Source organism: Gorilla gorilla, chromosome 9 (genome assembly GCF_029281585.2).
Source record: "Gorilla gorilla gorilla isolate KB3781 chromosome 9, NHGRI_mGorGor1-v2.1_pri, whole genome shotgun sequence".
NCBI classification, from domain to species: domain Eukaryota; kingdom Metazoa; phylum Chordata; class Mammalia; order Primates; family Hominidae; genus Gorilla; species Gorilla gorilla.
In genome coordinates, this window is record NC_073233.2 from 115,476,698 (window position 1) to 115,496,324 (window position 19,627).

Sequence of the window (19,627 nt, forward strand, 5' to 3'; positions counted from 1 at the left end):
ACGCTGCCTCACACTTAGACAATAAGAGAATCAGAGAGAAAAGCTTGTCATTCAGACAGTAGGTAGATTCAAACAGAAGATGTATGACAGAGAATAACTATTGACATAAATAGAGGCCAAAGATGGTGAAAAGGTGAGAGGGTGGGAGTGGTGTGCAAGACCCTGGAAGAGACTTTTGGGATGCAGGAGATCTGGGGATCCAGGTTGATTCTGGACATTTTAGAAATGCCATTCCTAAAGGTTAGATAAAGGATATAATTTGTTGTGGAGATTAAACTCTCTGGCCCTCCCCCACCATTTTCCATTCATCACATGTGATTGCAGCTACCTACCTTGAGTGGTTTGAGTTTAGGAAAGTTTTAGCTGAGGGAATCAACTGAAAGGAGTAAAAGTCACTGGTTCAGCAACAAACTGGCAGAGATCCATGTCCATGTCATTTGTTTGGCCCAGAGCCAATATTAATATTTTTATTGATGTTTTTTGGAAGCATGAGTCAAGACTCTATAGCGTAATTTGATGGATAACACAAAGACAAAAATTAACAGAATTACTAGACTTCTGTCCTTAGTGATTACTTACAGTTTAGGTGTTTATTTTCTGTCTTTTTCGACTAGACTGTAAGTTCCATGAGGGCAGGAACTTTGTCTTGTTTGTTCTTATTTTCCTAACATGTAGAATGGCGCCTGCACATAACAGCTGCTCAGTAAACAGTTTTACATTGCTTGAACCACAGTGATAGGCTGTGATGAGTGCTGTGATAGCAGTATGCACTGGTGCTATGAGAGCACAGCATTCACTCTGCCTTGAGGTTCAGGGTAGGCTTCAGAGAGAAGGTGACATTTGAGCTTGAAGAGTGAGTAGCACTTCATGAAATAGAATGAGAGAGAATGACATTTCAGAAAGGGTGGAACACCATGAATAAAGCAATGTGTTATTAAAAAAATAGTATGTTTGGGGGATAATAAAAAGTTTATCTTTTGAACGCTGATACTTAAATAGTCAACAGCATGCATGGGAAGTAAATTTCCTTCCATACAGGCATACATTACTTCATGCAATAGTTGTGAAACAAGGACCACAGGGAGATGCAAGCAAATTACGTTTAAAAGACTATGGAGTAAAATTCTTTTGTCAGGTGGATTAATCTATCCCTAATGAATCTCTCCCTAGAAGCTTTTCCCTCCAAAGGTCTATCTTTTTCCAAGACGTTTATTCAGAGAGGTATCCTTCATATCTCCCTGAAAACAAAGAAAAGTAAATAGTGGTTAATGCTTTTAACAATGATTAAAAAAGTCAGAAAGGTCAAGGCTTTAAGGTCATTTAATGTGAAGAGGAAATAAGATAAATGTTCAGCATTTAAGGATTATCACTAACCCAACTTTTCATAAACACAGAATAGTGGAGGTGGAACCTGCAGAGACTTTTATTCAGGGAACATCCACTGCGGGACAGGCAGATGCTTTGGTATCCGGGCTGCTCTGCGCCGCCAGCTGCCCAAGTAATCCTCACAACAGCCCGCAGGGGTAGGTATTAACCATCCTTTGTTTTACAGGTGAGGAAACAGAGGCACAAGACGGCCAGGTAACCGGCTTGGAGTGATGAATGAAACTAAAATAAGCGCCGACCTCGAAGCTCATTTGGTCTTTCCCCAACCCCATGCGGCCTCATTAAAGAGACTTTTTTGATTAGCTATGGAGAAAACGTTCTTCATCAAACATGAAATGCAATCCTGAAGGCACAGGTTTCTCTCTCTCTCTCTCTCTCTCTCTCTCAATCTCTCTCTCTCTCTCTCTCTCTCTCTCTCTCTCTCTCTCTCTCTCTCTCTGTGTGTGTGTGTGTGTGTATGAAGTGGCTTCTGGGGCCCCACGAAGCAATGTTCCCCCAAACAGCCCCAGACCAGGGTGTCTATAATTCATCCTGTTATAATTAACCCCGGGGTTACGGTATTGTTTCTAAAGCCCTTGTTGAAATGCAGATATGGACCTGGCAGGATTGACACGATCTCTCAATTACACCTAATTAAAGAGCTGGCTCTTTGAGAATCTGACCCGACTGGGCCAGGAGTGGGAAAGGCGGGGGCTGCCGGTGGGGGTGAGGGATAGGGTTCTGCAGGCCCGGGAAGGCAGGTGAAGGGTGGGGATCAGGATTGGAAGAGTCACCGGGTGCTCGGTGAGACGGGGGAGGTTGGAGCTGAACTAAAACAAAGTTTGACTTCTGGACAATTATCCAGGGAGTGGGCGGGGAACACACCTTGCCCGGGACTGTCTGGGAATCCCATTGACAGGTCATCTCAGGTTCACCATCCTCCTGTCGTGGGCTCCTCCAGGGAGTCCACCCGGGAGCAATTAAACTGGGCCACACCAGCCACCTCCCACAGCAGCGGGGTCCGCAGATTTAACCCTTTCCCCCCAGATTCCGGCACTGGGTGCCGCGCTCTCTCCCCCAGCACCGCGCCCGCGCCCCCGGCTCCCGGACTGGGCATGCTCAGTAGCCGCCCGCTTCGTGCTCCCAGGGAAGCCTCTGCACGCCCTCCCCCGCTGCTCTCGGTCGCCTCCTCGCCGCCAGCCGCCCCGGGTGCATCCCGGCTTGCTCCGCTCCACGCGACCCAGATTCCTGCCCCGCCCCCGCCCCTTCCGCGCCCGCAGCCAGTGCGGCAGCCGCGGCCGCCCCTGTCCAGCCTCGGCGCCCGGGACCGAGCGCGTCGCTCGCCGCCGCGGAGCGCGTAGCCGGAGCTCCTGGGGAAGGCGGAGATGAAGACCACGCCGCCGCGCGCCGGGAGCTGCTGAGCCTACCGCCGCCAGAGTCCAGGTGATTGGCGACCCCAGAGGAGCCTAGGGACTAGGGGCGAATGCCCTTGGGGAGGAGAGAGGTGCGGCGAGGACGCGAGGCATCACGCAAGCTGCGCTGTGCCTGGGAGGCAGCAGAAATGCTAAGCATCGGGGGCAGAGAGGGAACGGGAATGAAAGTGCACTCTGCCTCGGTGCAGGGGCTCCGGGGTCACCCAGGACAGTGATTTCACCTTCTATCCTGTCCTTCCAATTAACACCCGAGAGGCTGCAGGTCGGCGCGAGAGGCTGTTTGCATCTCGGCCCGGGCGTAGGTCGCCTAGCGACCTAACGCCGAGGGCTCGGGGAAGGGATCCCAGACAGAGCCAAAATGGAAGGCGGGACAAGGGCGGCCTGGCTGGGGCGAGGGGCTGGTCTGGGTCCCTGGGAACCCCTTGCCTTGTGGGTTTCGGTCTCCAGGGAGGAGCTAGGCAGCCGGGCTGCGGGGCCGCCGGACTGTGGGGTCCTCCGCGCAGCGAGCTGGGAGGAGCGGTCGGCTGGGCTGTTGAGCTGCGCCTCCTCCAACTGCTGGGAAACTCCGCACTTCAATATTGGAGCATCTCTTTCCTGGGCAGGTAGAATTGGACAGCCGAGTGGGGAGTGACAGCTGACAGCTGACGGGGCTGTTAAAAGCAGAGCAGTGGAGTGTGGTGGTGGGGTGAGCTGTTGTGGGTGCTTTTTTTCGTTTTCCAAGTGTGGGTACGGGCTGTTCTGACTCAGTGTTTCTGCTCAACCTCTAAGCGGCGAGTTCGGTAACACATCTTATGAATATTTCAGGAACGACCTCACGGGCTCACTTGCTTCAGATCAAGTTTAATGAATATGTTTGTCAGCCTTTCTGCTCTGCACAGTGCCCTGAGCTTTCCACATTTCATCCCTTTCCCCCACCACCTAGGAAAATACGCTGCTAACCCCAGTGGGCCGTAGATTGGTACTATCAATTGAGTCTGTCATTTGGAGAGACCAATTCTGGGCAGGCATCCAGGCATTGTTCTGCATCTCTGCAATGTATACGTTTTGTGCCGGTGGCTTGACAACCGTCCTTAACTGGTGCTGCCAATATGGTGGAAAGCAGGTAGTGTGCTTGTATTGGGATAAATGTCTTAATTCATTAACCTATTATGACAACACGTAGTTACAGCAGACTTAGTCATTCCCTCCCCCAGAAGTTTTCTCTGGGGTCAGTTTAGTTGGTATTTTGCCAAAGGCACACTCTTGTATCTACGTTGTGAGGTATTTCTCTCATCTTAATCTTTTTCATAGGAAGAAGAAATAAATGTCTTCTCTGTAAGACATCACTGTCAAGAACACTGAAAGAAGAACCCATTAACGTAGGGAACGTTGAGGACTGGAACAGGCTGTAGGGCGTCTTCCTACACTTTGGGTTATAACTTCCATTGCATCACCACCATTTACCAGTAAACCAGCACACACAGCAATCAGTACTCGAAATGGTCCTCTTTTGTAGAAAAAGCCTGCTTTTCTCCCAGCTTTGGTGAGATAGATACGTAATCTTCGTAAAGACCTATAAGGAATTCCTCTGTGGAACAAAATTTTAAGCCTCCAGTACAGGATGCTGAAAGAAGCAACTCTTTAATCTTGCCAGCCCATGCACAGTGAAGCTGAAGTGCTTCAATTTACAGATGTTTTACGTTTAGGGAAGGCTTTTCCAACAAAGACCTACCGCAGTTACATCACAGGCTCCACCTCCGCCTGCCAGGCTGCTTCTGCAAGCCTGTTAGTAAGGATACTATGTATTGCTGTGCTTGATTAATGAAGAAAAGAAATCTCCAAATCAAAGATTGATTTATTTCTCTTTTTGCATTCTGCTGATTTAATTGAAAATATGAAAATTTCAAAAATTAATACTTGCAGCCAGGACTTAACTGAGGCATGATAATAACTCTATAAATGTTAGCTTTCCAAGAGATCTTAAGCAAAATTACAGTATTCTTTGTAAAATCTTCGATAAATTGTATTATAAGAAAAATTCTATGAAATTGACAAAATAAGTGAAAATGTCATATAATAAATTAAGCAGCATTTCTTAAAGCACGTTACTGAGATGTTCAGAAAGAAACCCAGTTGCATTAACAGACATGAAATCTGGATGATTGAGAAGTTTGCGGAGCTTGCATACAAATCCCCAGGTGCATTAATGGAAGCGTTCTCCGAGTCCTCTGAGAATTTTTAACAAAGCACTGTTAGGGTTTCCAGATTTAGCAAATAAAAATGTGGGCTGCCCAGTTAAATTTGAATGTCGGATAAACAGTGAATTATTGTTTTTACCTATGTCCCATGTAATATTTGGTACGAACTTATACTACAAAATATTATTAGTTGTTTATCCTAAATTCAGTTTCGACTGGGCAGCCTGTATTTTTCTGGCAACCCTAGTTACTGGAAATGTTTCATTCCTCCTTTTTGGGTCATTTATGGGTTGAAAAAATAAAGTGGAGCAGAAATCATATGCTGTTCTGCAGACAATCTGGGACAAGCTCAGTTCTGGTTCAAGCTTTTGAAAATAACTCATGCTTAAAAGTGAACAGTTTCACTTCAACACATATTGGTTGGGTATCTCTGCTTGCTACGCTTAGTGGAAGGTGCCAAGGATGCAAAGATGACATGGGGAAATGGGGCAGGGGGAGGGATCTGCATCATAAGTTCTGGGAGTTGCTGTGCCAGTAGTGTGTGTTTATGGTGGTGGTGGAGGGGCGTGTCTACTGTAGGAGCCTAGAAGAGGCACTGAATTATGCCGGGCAGCTGTAGTCAGGGAGTGAGACGCCTAGCAGTTTTGACAGGGCTGGCCTTGAATAAGAGAGCGAGATCTTATCCTGGGCGAAAATGAGAAAAAAAAAATCTCTGTGTTAATAGTTAGTAGAGTGGTGCTGGAAGTTGAAGGATTTGATCTGATAGCCTCAGTGAGAGGACAGAGTGGCCTGCTGAGAATGAGGGAAGGGAGGGGGATTCTGAAAGAAAGATTTTAAATAGTTGCCAATGGGAATGGAAGAGAGAGCTGAAAAGGGACAAGTGCAGGAACTGGCAAATGGTACTTCGGTGAATGGACCTCATTGCATTTAAAATAGCAATTGATCTGCTCTTGACTCATACCCTAAGTGCTAGTTTACTATTCTGTTACCATCTTGGTCTCCTCAGGTAAAAAGTTGTCATCACACAATACTGGAATATATCATTTAAATGTTTTATTACATTTATATAAAAGTAGATAATTAAATATAATATTTGAGATGCCGATCAATAGTCAGTTTCTTCTTGGCACAAATTTCTGAAATAAGATAAGCAGATGTCTTGGTTTTAGCAAATCTGTTGCTTCAAGTAGGAAAAGAAATTAAATTGAGATCATTTCTGATTTGATCCAGCTATCTTTAAAAAACTAGATTCTGATGATGGAAAGAGTGTACATTTTACAGAAATAGCACTATGTGAAAATGACTCTATGCTTGTAGTACCACAGAGGACCTAGTCAGAATGTTCCAAATGCAGTTAATTCCAAAAAACTGGCACACCACATACATGTGTGTCTTTGAAGACCCAGAAGCTACTTTCATTATTGAATAACATGGTAAATTTCCAGGGAAGTTGATGATCAAACCACTGCAGTCCATGTAGAGAACAGTTACTCATTTCTTGAAGATTCCAATTTGCAGACTCCAGCAACTGATAATACAATGTCGTTCTAGATTGCCCTTCTGTCAACAAATCTGGTTTTTTTTGGAACCATCCTTCAGAAGAGCCTCATGTGTTTGAGTGTCCATATGTGTGGTTAAATTTCCACTTCAATTTTATAATAAGGTCTTCAAATTATAAAAATTACCCTATACTAACTAAGTAGCTCATTAGGGTGTTTCTTCTCAAATGATTATCCTTTCAACAGAGCAGAAAACAGTTCTACTTCAGGTTTTTCTACTGTTCCTGTTTGCAATGTTTGCCAAACACGTTCTGCCTTATAATTCTGATAGTACATGAGAAAAAAAATATGATCAAGAATGTATTGATGTTGCTAAAATTTCAAGGCAATTAGGCCATAGGTTGTGTTTTCAGCAAGGCTTCGCATGTACACGGCTTATTAAAGAAAGGCTTACTGCAGTAATCCTCAATGACAGTTTATGTGGAATATCACCCAGAGAGAACCTTAACTGAAATTGTGTGCCCAATTTACATTTTATATTCTAAGTCCTCAGTGGATACTCTGAATTTAAAGATTCTGAAGACAGTATGTTCTTTCATCCTGGGAGCTTTTAACCTTCCAACTCACTTATGCTGACCATGAGCAAGTCATATTTTATATCAGTTTCTATGCTGTAAAATGGAAGATATGCAAATTAAAAAAATAATATTGCGCCAGCCCTAATCTCAGTATCTATAAAATAAACTCTTAAGTGTTGCTATGGTTCCAAGGGATGAATAACTTTATTCTCAATGAAAGGAGATGATTTGTACAATGTCTGGGTACTCTATATGATATTTAAGGTGCCATCAAAATAATTCACAATTTGATTTTTTTGCTTTTTTGGTGCAAGGCAAAATAATTGTGGCAAATGCCTAAGGAGAGCTTATTAAGCCTCTTTAAAAAATCAGTCTCATGCAAGCCAATAACTGTAGATTCAAAAGTCTTTACATAACTTTTAAATGTTTCCATTTTAATTATTGGGATTAGGACTTGGGTAATTAGAATGCTGGTTTTAAGAGCTCATTTCAGCTGTTATAACTCTCCTTTCTATTTTTTATTTTTTTTGTGTACAGGTAGTTGGTGAAAGGCTACCATATGTTTTGAAGGTTTCATTCTTAATGAAACTAATAATTTATTTATCTCACAGCTGTTTTTTGGCTTAACAGATATCATCAGTGACATCAGAAACTCTGTTCCCTAAATCTTTTTTACTTTACCAGTTGGCATTATCAATATTTAAAATGTGAATGAATCAATCTTTGGAATGAATTTACTGTACATTTCTTACTTTTTCCTTTAAAAGAATAGGAATATTCCGCTCTTCAGAATTTGGAAGCCAGATTTTCTGAAGATTCCATATTCCATAAACACTGACATGTTAATTTCAGATTTCCTTTGCTTTATAATCCACTGAAATGAGCAAAAACTTAAATAATTGCTTTTAGTTGAGAAGCTCAATTGTATTCTCTTAAAATGGTAAACATTTATCAAAGCTATTTAAATTAAAATGCCTATTATGTACATCATTAGTCATAATTTTAAAAGCCTTTATTAAAATACTTTACATAGAATTTTGACTTTCATATTCTGTCTCATGGATAATGTATATGTAGCCCAATATGTGAATCCAATATATTAAAATCAAGACTTATGAAACAGATGGGTTGAGTTATAGTTTTTGCTTCACTAAAGAGTTTTATGCTGTACCAAAAATTTCCTCTACTATTCCTTTAAACTGTAGATAACCTGGAGTATTTAAAATAGAGGCAGAATTATCAAATTTTTATATATACACAATCCCTCTAGCACACATTTATCAGCTAGAATATTGAGTAATCTTTATGGGTGAGAGGCAGAAATGAGATCTGGAATGTAGTGTCATAGCTGGGTTGATCAGCTACATCCAAAGAATGTTCATAGGTATGGAAGCCAACATAGAAGCTGGTTTCTGTTGGTCTACCTTACAGCTCTTTATTTGACCATGACATTTCTACAATTTTATCAAGGACTCAGATGTACATAGATCATAATGCAAAGCTCAAAGCAATAGAGAATTTGGATGACAATCAGGATTAAATTTGAAATCTCTTAGCCCAGAACAAGCACTTGGAACTAAGATTATATTTTAAAAGGATGGATGTGAAGTTCATTTAGGTTCTAAAATCACTTGCTAAGGATGTAGTGTAGAAGTCCTAGTTTACCAACAGTTTGGTTTTCAAAAAATAGTTTTAGTTCACTTGAGCATTAGCAAGCAGTACAGAAGAAATTAATGCTATACTTTGGTTGGATTCACAGATAAATAGAGCCCAGATCTAAGAAGGTCAGAAACAAAAAATATAACATACTGTACTGAAAGTGATGCATTTTGGGCCACCTATCAGAGAGAGAGAATGCTTTTATTGGGTAGGACGTTGATTCTGATGACCTTAAAAACACCTCCTAAATATTATCCTGCAGTTTAAATTGAGCTCCCAGGCACTTATCCACGAATCTGCCAATGTCTAATTCAGCTTAGTAGCATGTATGTGATAGATAACTATTGTACATCATTTCTTTGACTTATAATGAATGTATGATCTTATTCTTTTCCATGTGTTAGTTATTCCCTAGGTAATTAATCAATCTAACTAAAAATAGGTGCATCTGCTCTGTAACTAGCACTAGGTTAAATTAAAGAGCCTGTTTCCAGGTATTCTTTAATAATCTAAGATCATATTTGAAATTCTAGTTCAAAATGATGATATGTATTTTGAGTAGCCATAAAATAGGCTTGTGTCCAAGTCCTACAAATAAAATTGCACAGCACACCTAATCAAATTAGACAACGATAGAAGATGAACATGTGTTTGTTCTGAGTGTACTCTACGTGTACTCTGTCATTACTCTGCATTGTGTTTTGACTTTTCAAAGTATTTGTTTATAGCATACAGTGGACAACTGTCATTCTTTTTCAACAATGCCATCTGAATCTCTTTTCCATGTTGAGGGTTGTATTAGTGAAGGTTCTCCAGAAAAAAGGAGATATATTTATATTAAGAGACTTATTATGACGAATTGGCTTACTTGACTATGGAGGCTGAGAAGTCCTACAATCTGCTGTCTGCAAACTAGAGACCCAGGAAATCTGGTGGTATAATTCCAGTCCAAGGGCAAGAAAAGACTAATTGCCCAGCTTAGCAAGCAAGCAGAAGGCAAAAGTGGGTGAATTCTTCTTTCTTCTGCCTTTTTGTTCTATTCAGGCCCTCGATGGCTTGACAATGCCCACCACACTGGGAAGGGGAAATGACTTACTGAGGCCGCCAATTCAAATGCTTATCTCATTCAGAAACACCCTCATAGGTGCACCCAGAAATAATGTTTAATCTGGGCACTCGACCAGTCAAGTAGACACAGAGAATTCACCATCACAGGGGCTCTCTTACATGATGAGGCAGAGCCCACTCCCCACTCTATGAGATGAAAGTGCCAGATGCTTCCTTTCCCCAAACCTCCTTGCACCTGGGCCTGGGCCCATGATCCAAACTGCCCCAGTGGCAGATTTTCCAGTTGGCAGTGCCCCTTGACCAGTGCTGGAGCATCAGTGGGGCCACTCCAGTCTGTGCCTGGTGGTGGCAGTAGAGGTGTCTTTACTGGGCCAGTTCTGTGTCAGCATTTCAAGTGTTATTTTTGGCTACATAGCCTCCATACCCAGTTCTCTAGCCCACCTGGAGATTTTGTGAGTTGCCTTCAGAACAAATTCCATTTCTGCTTAAGTTGGCAGAGCTAGATTCTGTTTCTTGCAGTGATAAACAGGGTGCGAGTCCATTTTTACGTGGGACCTATTGAGCACACAACACTGAGAAAGGCACAAAAGGAAATGCTTTTTCATTCTCTGAGTATTTATGGAATAAGGCATCTTGCTTGGCATTGGCCAGAAGGAAAGACATACAAAGCTGGTATTTTCGAACTAGTGCTATGAGGACAAGTAGGAGGAGGTGGGGATACTACTGGCAAACTTAAAGGGAGGGTAGATGTAATTCCATGGCTATGCTAATTTTAAAAATTGATTTAGTACAGAGATGAAGTGTTGGGATAAGAAAGGATACTTTTCAGGAAAATAAATACTGCATTTCATCCATTCCAAGAGAAAATTTTTTTTCCTTCATTTTAACGTTTATGAAATTAGGAAGCATTGTTAGAGTGTGCCATGTTTTAATTGTTACTTTTTTCTGCTCAACTCGTCTACCATATTTTACTGAATCTAAGATGTCATTGACATATACTATTATATTTTATACCTCTAAAGAAAAAGCTCAATAAATAATTATTTTAAAGATGCTTCTGCCAGGTGCGGTGGCTCACACCTGTAATCCCTGCACGTTGGGAGGCTGAGGCGGGTGGATCACTTGAGGCCAGGAGTTCAAGACCTGCCTGGCCAACATGGTGAAACCTGATCTCTACTACAAATACAAAAATTAGCCTGGTATGGTGGCATGTGCCTGTAATCCCAGCTACTTGGGAGGCTGAGGTGAGAGAATCACTTGAACCCAGGAGGCAGAGGTTGCAATGAGCCAAGATTGTGGCACTGCACTCCAGCCAGGGCGACAGAGCGAGACCTGTCAAAAAAAAAAAAAAAGAAAAGAGAAGAAAAGAAAAAACTATATCCTAATAGCATACTGGGGACTCTCCAAACTAGAGGATTCAAAGAGACCCTAAGAGAACTAAGTCAGTTATAGAAATGATATGGGTTAGATACCAAATTCCTTTTCATTGTTGTTTCATAGTCTTCCAAAGCTATTAAAGAGCAATAGATTTACCTCTAACTTCTGTTATAAACCAATTCAGGTGCTAATTATTATAGCCTTGCTTGGCTGTAAAAAAAAAATACCTAGCATACCTGTGATGATTCTCAATTATGTGGATGGCACCTTTTTTTTTAATTTCATATACATCCAGAAGTACATAAGATAGTGTGAATCCCAGTAATTAAAAATCATCAAATCATGACCAATGCTGTTTGATCTCTAACCCTACCCTCTATCCATCCATATTATTTTGAAGCAAATCCCAGATACCGTATGATTTCATTTATAAATACTTCAGTATGTATCTCTAAAAGAAAATGACTTTACAAAAATATACCCCTGGAAAAAAATTTATAATTTGTGGCATTTTTTTTTTAGTAAATAAATTTTTTTAATTTAATTTAAGTTTTAAGCTACTTTAGTCTTTGAAGGTTTTTTAAAAAACAGTAACAACAACAAATTAGGTCCACTTCAATGTCCACTGATGTCTTTTTTATGAAATGTGTATGATGCTAACACATCATATCACAGTTCTGCAACAATATCTCTTCTGATTTTTCATCCTGCAGCTTTCTTTTGAATATATGCTCTAGCTGAGGATTTGTGTAAAAAATATTCTTGCCATTTCCAATGCGGTGTTCAGAAAAGCCATATCTGACCCTTAATTATTTTTGGTCCTAAACGAAGGATTCATAATACCGTATCAAATGATTTGGACGTTCTGTTAGCTAATAAGCATACATCACGTTGAACCATGTCAACATTTGTTTACTCAAGCTCTTCCACATTCCTATTAAATATTTCCCACACATCTTCATCTAATGTCAAAGCCAACACACACATCTGTAATGTGTGGCCTGATGGATACTGTCCTAGAATGGCTTAGGTTTTGGGAATTCCTCTACTTGTTGGAGGCAATGCTCTGGTTCCTCAAGCCTTAGTTTCTTCTTCTTCTTCTTTTTTTTTTTTTTTTTTTTTTTTTTAAAGCGTGGCTTAAGTCAAGGCTTAAAGGCACTGGATCTCAAGACGTGACTGGTGCCTCCATGTGGGCTAAAATCACAGCCCCATGGAATCTTCTTAAAATGTAAGTTTTTGTGTATATCAAAGGAACACTTACACATCATTTAAAACATTGTATTGCTACAAGACTTATAATGGAAAAACTCATTCCCTAATCCGTCTTTACTCCAGATTTGTCTTTCTCAGGAATACCATTTTAATTCTTTTAACTGTTTATACTGCTGTTTCTTAGTATATTAAAAGTATCAGATTTATTGATTTTCCACTACAGAAGTGAAAATTTAACTTTCATATCTAATCCCTCTCTCTTATACACGTTTCTCCTTTCTCAATTCTCCCAATATCACTATTTTTGATTAAATATTCAACATTTATTTTGACAGTGTAAATTTTATTTATAGCTTGTTTTTTTTGCACAACTTTCTGTTTTCTCAAGAATTAGTAATTCTAATTTTTTTCTTATTTTCTATTAATGTCTATTAATTTTTTTCTTTTCTTTTTTTTTTTTTTTTTTTTTGAGACAGAGTCTCACTCTGTCGCCCAGGCTGGAGTGCAGTGGCATGATCTTGGCTTACTGCAACCTCTGTCTCCTAAGTTCAAGCAATCTCCTGCCTCAGCCTCCCGAGTAGCTGGGATTACAGGTGCGTGCCACCATGCCCGGCTAATTTTTGTATTTTTAGTATAGATGGGGTTTTGCCACGTTGCCCAATCTAGTCTTGAACTTCTGGGCTCAAGCGATCCACCTGCCTCGGCCTCCCAAACTGCTGGGATTACAGGTGTGAGCAAGAGCCATCAAGTCCAGCCTATTAATCTTATTTTCTATTAATTTTTTTATTATCTATTAATGAATATCCAAAATTTATCCCCAAACCAACAGAGTTGTGAATATTTTCTGTATACATTCATACATGTCAAATAATCTGTCAGTTCCAGTTTTTTTTTTGAAGACATCTTTCCTTAAGCCCTAATGCACTCTGAACTGGTTAGATTGTTGTTAAAGGCCTTACATTCGCCATCATTCTAAGAAATCCTTTCACCTTTCTCCAGTATGGGATTTTCTGATTCCTGGGTCCAGTGTCTTTCTCACTCTCCATCTTCATTTTGGTGGAATGCTTTCTTTGGAAGCTTCCAGAAAAGGCATACTTGAAAGATACATGGAAGGTCTTGTATGTCTGAAATTGTCTTCATTTTCTCCTCATGCTGAATATTTTGGCTAAGTGTAGAAATCTAGATTAGAAAGAATTTTTTCTTGGAATTTTTCTTTTTGCTTCTGTGTTCCTGTTGACAAAATGAATGCTCCTGAAGACTTGATGCTTTCTATGTGAACTGTTTTGTTTTTGTTCCCCCTCTGGAAACTTTCTTGTGAAATTTCATCATAATGTGCTTTGGTGAGGATCTTTTGTTATTCAAGGAGCTGGGTACCCTGTGGGTCTTTTTGTTCTGGAGACTCATGTTCTTCAGCTCTTGGAGAGTTTCCTGTGTTATTTCTTTGATAATTTCTTCACCAACATTCTCGCTTTTCTTTCTCTCTAGGATATCTGTTACTTGGATGTTGAACCTTTTTCTCACCATTTTTCATCTTTTTGTTAAATTCTTCTGGCAGATTCCCTCAAATTTGATAGATATTTTCAACTTTGTCTTTCATTTCAGACACTTTTATAAAATTTCCAAGAACATTTTCTAATTCTCTTAAAGTTCCCTTTTATTAATTCCTGTTCCTATTTAATGAATATATTTTTTTATCTATGAAAATTATGATGTTTTAATAGTTTTCTTGTCTTTGCATTGTTTCTTGTTCTTTCAGATTCCCTTTTTTTTTTTTTTTTTTTCATCCTTTGCTTTGGGTCTCTGTAATTCATGTCAGAAACGTCCCTTAGTTGTCTGATAACCCTTGGCTATCTGCTCATATTTAAGACTGAGGCACTAAAATGTTCTCTGTGCACAGGTGGGGCTTGTTGACCATCTGTTTCACAGTAGTCCAGTTGGGGGCTAATGCTTCTTTGGGGGAGAGCTATATGTGTCTCTGGTTAGTTTCCTGAGAGATAACTCCTCTAATATCCTACCTGAGGAGTATTATCCTGGCTGCCTCTGTTCTGGGAGTTGAGTGGGAGAAGAAGGATGGCAGGGATCTCACATTTACCAAGTAGATTTTCATGCAACCTCCTTGTATTTAAAATACCAACTCAATCTCATTTTCCTCCATCATCAAGTTCAGAGCCTCTCTAGCTCAACCTCTTTACAAGTAAATTTCATCTCTGCTGATAGAATGGAGAGGGGTTATGCCTAATTTCAAAAGATGGAGAAGGAGACATAGGTCCTAACTACTCCTATGAAAACTTTCAACCAGGCTGGGCACAGTGGCTCACGCCTGTGATCCCAACACTTTGGGAGGCCAAGGTGGGCACATCGCTTGGGCTCAGGAGTTCGAGACTAGCCTGGCCAACATGGCAAAACCACATCTCTACTAAAAATACAAAAAATAGCTGGGCGTGGTGGTGCATACTTGCAGTCCCAGCTACTAGGGAGGCTGAGGTGGGAGGATCGCTTAAACCCAGGCGGTGGAGGTTGCAGTGAGCCAAGATCATGCCACTGCACTCCAGCCTGGGCGATAGAGCGAGACCCTGTATTTAAAAAACAAAACCAACAACAACAAAAAAAAAACCTTTCAACCAAGCCTCTATTTTGGGCTTCTTCTTACACTCCCGCTTTTAGAGGAACTGGGCACCTCTAACTCCTGAACATGGCTGAGATTCTCACTCAGGAGTTCGAGACCAGCCTGGCCAACATGGCGAAAACCCGTCTCTACTAAAAATACAAAAGTTAGCTGAGCATGGTGGCACATGCCTCGTGATCCCAGCTACTCGGGAGGCTGAGGCAGGAGAATTGCTTGAACCTGGGAGGCAGAGGTTGCAGTGAACCAAGACTGCACCACTGCACTGCAGCCTGGGTGACAAAGCTAGACCTTGTCTAAAAAAAAAAAAAAAGGAATTAAAGATTAAGAAAAAAAAACAGTGTTAAATACATCAGCAATGATGATTGTGAGATAGCTGGAAAACCAGGAGAACATGAGATCACAGAAGCCACAAAAAGGACCTTTTAAGAAGCAGCTTTGCGTGTGTTAGAAGCTGAATGAGACAGGACAGGAAAATGGAGCTTGGAGTAGAGCATACACTGCCTTCAACCAAGCATGTACTTACTCACCCACCCTTTGTGTCAAGGTAAGAAGTGCTAATCACTCCAGACATGTTTATGATCTGAGCTGTCTTTGTGTTTTCTTTGTGTTAAAAGAAAGTTATCTTACAGTGTATGTATGGATACATACACTGGAGGGACTGTAATAGGGCAAGGGAACCAGGGCTCAGAGACTGTGGAGTAAAAGCGTTGGGAGGCTCTTCAGTGAGGCTAAGAAGGATATGAGTTGCTCTATCAACAACATATAACATATTCTGGAATTACTTAACCTGGCTTAACTTGAATAAAAATGTCAGAGTCAGGAAATGAGAGTCCTATAGTGTGATTTGCTGCAGGTCATTAGTACTCATTGTCACCAACCGATAAATTCTTATGCAGAAGCATCACAGCCCGGAATTTGGAAGTAAGTAGGCTTCAGTCTTACTATGTTTCATTGATTCTAAGATACTTTTTTCCCCCACATCACTAAAATTAGATGCACTGTAGTTTAATTGGCAGCATTTTGTTTTTCCTTAAGGGCACATAAAATAATGGTGAATTCTACCATTGATAGCACTGATGAAATACCATTGAAAAGAATAAAATAATATTCACTCAGCAAACATCTGTCAAGCCATGCATAATTATAGCTCTAAAGTGTGTTAAAAACTACTCTTTTGCTTTACCTTATGAATTGCTGCAGAAGCCCAGTCTAAATGGTCGAATTCCTTTACATGAATGCTATTACCTCTTCTGCACAGTCAGGGTTAGCATTGCCTTAAGAGCAGAGTACCCTGCTTGCCTCCAAGCTGCTGGAAATGCCCCAATTTGCCTGAACTTTCCTGTCAGATGTTTCTAGATAAATGTTTTCACTATGTTCTGATTGTATAAAAGCAAACGTTTTGCCAAAAGCATCAGTTTATATTGGCAAAATTATGTCCATTTAATTTTTATGCAAACATAAGTTTATTATTTTATCATGGTTTTATTGTGAAATTTAAACTAAAATATAACATTGAGAATTTACAAAATTCAGACGATTTTTGGGGCAAAACAGATAAATATATGTATTTTTAAATCTCCTTATTCTTTTGTAGCTGAGAGATGAATTTTCTTTCTTTTTTTTTTTTTTTTCTTTTTGAGACAGGAGCTCCCTCCAGTGTCCCAGGCTGGAGTGCAGTGGTGCGATCTTGACCCGCTGCAGCCTTGACATACTGGGCTCAGGTGATTCTCCCAACTCAGCCTCCCTGGTAGCTGGGACTACAGGCGCATGCCACCATGCCTGGCTAAGTTTTTGTACTTTTAGTAGAGATGGGTTTTCACCATGTTGCCCAGGCTGGTCTTGAACTCCTGACCTCAAGTGATCCGCCCACCTCAGCCTTCAAAAGTGCTGGGATTATGGGCATAAGCCAGGGCGCCCAGCCTTGAGAGATGAATTTCATCAATCCTGCATCTTCCCATTTTGCTGCCTCCATGAAAACAGTGCGTAAGATGTAGGCAACTGCAGTGAAATTCAGAAAGACACTGACTTTGAAACAGATCATAAATACATTTGCAGGCAGCCCTGAATTCTGTGGCTGGGATGGACCTCCCTTGCTATAAATCATAAAAATTAACTCTGGATGAGTGTTTTATTCATGAGGGGAAAAAACCTTCTTTGTTGTCATTTTAATGAGTGTCAGCAGTGTTTTTCAGGCTAGTCACTGGGAGAGGACAGGAAAATTCTGGAATGTGGCCTCAGGGAGATCTTTATGCACAAGCATTGTACCTCTAATATGAGATGCAGCATAGCCTGTGTGAAATGTAAATGGATAATTTGAAAGATTTTTCATTTGTATGTGATGGTAATTTTTCATGTCGCTTCTTTCTCTCCTCATGTGCATAGCTGTATAAAGTCAAAAATTGCATTTTATTCATGCTTCAAATGCTCAAAAATAACCTTAGAAAATTTTATTTTTCTTTTCTTTCTTTCTCTTCCTTTCCTTGCCCATTCCTTCTCTTCTCTCTCATTTTGTTTCATGTAGTAGAGTCTTACTGAATTATATCCTTTGAAATCCATGAGCCCCTCACCTGTCTAGGTCTTCCTTGCATAGGCATAGTGCTTCTTAGGCTCTAACGACATATGAAGCAGGATGCAAACTTAGCCATTATCTCAATTTGCTAATTCAAACCTAAGTGAATCTGATACTTGGCCCATCTGATTTCAGAAGACTGACCCCTTGTGTTTGTGGGTTGGCTCAGCGGGAACCCAGCTCCTCACGTGGCAGGTAGCTTACCATCTACTCATCTACAAACCATCTGTGCTCTTGCCTGATGTTCCCTCAGAGACGTGCTTCTGCTAGGAGGGCAGGCTTATTTTGGAGAACTTTTTCTGATTTCTTGAAAACCATCCACAGACATGCATATGTGCAGAACATAATAAAGAATTAATGGGAGCTGTGACAGGGATTAATTACATCTTAAAACTACATTGGCGGCAGAGCGCGGTGGCTCATGCCTGTAATCCCAGCATTTTGGGAGGCCAAAGCGGGTGGATCGCTTGAGGTCAGGAGTTCAAGACTAGCCTGGCCAACATGGTGAAACCGCGTCTCTACTAAAAATACAAAAATTAGCCGGGTGTGGTGGCATGCGCCTGTAATCCCAGCTACTCGGGAGGCTGAGGCAGGAAAATTGCTTGAACCCAGGAGGCGGAGATTGCACCGCTGCCCTCCAGCCTGAGTGATAAAGCAAGACTCTGTCTCAAAAAAAAAAACCTACATCGGTTTCAGTTACCTGTTAGTTTTGGCCTTTTTCCACTTTTTCAGTTGCCTTTTTAACAAAGAGAGTAAATTTCAAGTGTCTCACCACAAAAAATGTAATGAGATGATAGATATGTTAATTAGCTTGATTTAATCTCTCCACTTTCCATATACATACATACTAATCATAGTGTGATACAATTATGATTTGTCAATTAAAAATCATATAAATACAGAATAGCGTCCTTTCTCCTCCATTTTACCTCACCCAGACAATAGCCATCACTGAAGAAGGGGTGGAAAAAGAGAAGCCTGTATCTGTTTCTGTTTGATTCCAAAATCACCACTTGATGGGCTGATTGAGGGATGCCACTATTTTGATTTCATCAGACTCTAGAAGGGCCACATGTACATACTGTCAGACCATTCAAGAGAGAAACTAAAATTTTTCACATAGATTAAAGAGAATTTACTAGTAGTTTTTAATTGTCATTGAAACTTTCTCAATTACTTTTAGAAAAGCTTTAAAGTGACACAATATAATAAAGAAATAGGGCAGGCCAGGTGCAGTGGCTCCTGCCTGTAATTCCAGCACTTTGGGAGGCTGAGGCAGGTGGATCACTTTAGCTCAGGAGTTCAAGACCAGCCTGGGCAACATTGTGAGACCCCTGTTTCTACAAAAAAAATACAAAAAATAGCCAGGCATGGTGGCATGCACTTGTAGTCCCAGCTACTTGGGAACTGAAGTGGGAGGATCTCTTGAGCCTGGGGGTCCAGGCCACAGTGAGCCGTGATTGCACCACTGCACTCCAGCCTGGGCGCCAGAGTGAGACCCTGTCTAAAACAAACAAAACAACAAAAAAGATATAGGACAAATGGTATTGAACCAAACTTGCTACAGGCTTCCTTCTGATACCCAGATCAGCTTTGGATCAATCTTATTTTTAGGAGAGAAAACTACAAACATTATTATTTATGAGGCTGTGATTCTACATGTCATTGTTTTCTTTCTTCTTTCACCTGAAATGAGAATAGCCCAAGCTGAGGAAATTAATCAGTGGCAAATAATTTAGATATTACTGATCTTGAATGTATCATTGGCAAAGTCAAATTGTGTGTGAACTCCCGGCTCCCCCACAACCTTATTGTTAAATGGAATTTTTTTGTTTGTTTTGTTTTGTTTTTCATTAGTGCTAAAAAAAAAAAAAAAAAAAAGAAACTTTGCCTAAACTTTCTGTTTTTTATCTAAATCTAGGAGAGTGGAACATGGAACATGTTTTCATATTCTAGTTATTACTAATTACAGTAATTGTGTTTTGAGGGTGACCCTTGTGATTGATTTTTTTCTCCTACTGGTGTTATGGCATGAAAAGAAAACAAGAAGAAGCAATTAGGGAA

The 19,627-nt window shown here is 40.6% G+C and overlaps 1 protein-coding gene across 2 annotated transcripts in view; it reads left to right on the top strand.

Annotated features, from left to right (window-relative positions):
* Nucleotides 1-2,327: 2,327 nt before the first annotated feature.
* Nucleotides 2,328-19,627, top strand: part of ELMOD1 (ELMO domain containing 1) — a 75,882-nt gene continuing 58,582 nt past the window's right edge. Inside the window, exon 1 of one of the 2 annotated variants that reach the window (XM_019037762.4) lies at nucleotides 2,328-2,808. The gene's annotated coding sequence lies outside the window, so the exon portion shown is untranslated. The remainder of the gene's footprint in view (nucleotides 2,809-19,627) is intronic. The other variant, XM_004052072.5, reaches the window with a different exon arrangement.